Source organism: Bactrocera latifrons, unplaced genomic scaffold (assembly GCF_001853355.1).
Source record: "Bactrocera latifrons isolate USDA-ARS-PBARC rearing strain unplaced genomic scaffold, ASM185335v1 scaffold_186, whole genome shotgun sequence".
NCBI lineage: Eukaryota > Metazoa > Arthropoda > Insecta > Diptera > Tephritidae > Bactrocera > Bactrocera latifrons.
The window spans coordinates 516,072-517,196 of record NW_017535363.1 but is presented as its reverse complement, the minus strand read 5'-3'; the positions used below and the strand labels follow the sequence as shown (position 1 = coordinate 517,196).

Genomic DNA, 1,125 nt, shown 5'->3' with positions numbered 1-1,125 from the left:
TTAATCATTTTGTATATTGAAATATTTCTAATAAAAAACTTATTTTTAGTGACATTCATTTCTTATATTAATACAACTTTTATAAATTTTTAAAATAATTTTTGAATTTCTTTGTTCCTTTAAAGGGTTATATTGTAAAATATGTAAACTAACATAATGTAAATTTACAGAATCTTATGTATTTTATTAAACGGTAATGTAAATATTCGACTCTAAAACAGTGTTTCGAGAAAAATGCGTTTACAGTTTAGCGAACCGATTACATTTTGTAAAAAAAGCCTTACATGTCAGTTGAAAAAAGCCTTTTAATACACTCATCTCTTTAGCAACATTTGACGCATCAATTTCAATTTTTCAGAGAATATTCTCAAACGTACATGTATATGCAAGTTGGGTATATAATTAACCAAAATCAATTTTTTACTCACATATGGCTCTTTAAGGCAACTATAACCACATCACATACAGTTGGCACCCCTGTAGTGCCCACAAACGCATGCAATTGTGCGCCACATGGGTGTAAAGCACTACTCTATGTGATACAGTTTATTGTACGTTCGCTACTGTCTTTTTATTAAATAATTTATGCATTTGTATTGAAGAAGGAAGTTGACAATTCGACGGCTTAATTAATACTGAGTCAATGCATAGGAAATAAACTCTTTATTCGCATAATCCCGCAAGTGGAATGGGGTTGATGCGAAACTACGAGTATATACCATAGAGCTGAATAAAAACTAATTCCATAAATTAATTGTTTCGATGGTTGGATGTAAAATGTAGAATGAATGGCTTTAATGTAAAACATTTTATTTTTTATGCTTTAAGTAATTCGGAGAATTATGCACTAATAAAATATTACCAGTATTTTTTTCTTTGAAATTTTTTTGTAATAAAATAGTAGCAACAATAATAAGCTGTGGCAGTGTGCGTGCTTAAAAAATAAAAATATATGCTTGTATGCGCGTATATAGTGCAGTGTTGAAAATAAAGTGTGAAATAAAATTAAACAAATTTATTGAAGCCTCACTTTAATGTATGACAAGGCGCAGTGCATTTAGTGGAAATTCAAAAATCGAAATCAGTCAGTCGTCTATAGACATTTTGTTCTTATTGCTGTTATCT

At 29.2% G+C, this 1,125-nt stretch overlaps 1 protein-coding gene across 1 annotated transcript in view; it reads left to right on the top strand.

The window, feature by feature from the left end:
* The window catches only part of LOC108967390, a 34,128-nt gene that overhangs the window by 24,328 nt on the left and 8,675 nt on the right, over positions 1–1,125 (top strand). The window lies entirely within an intron of this gene.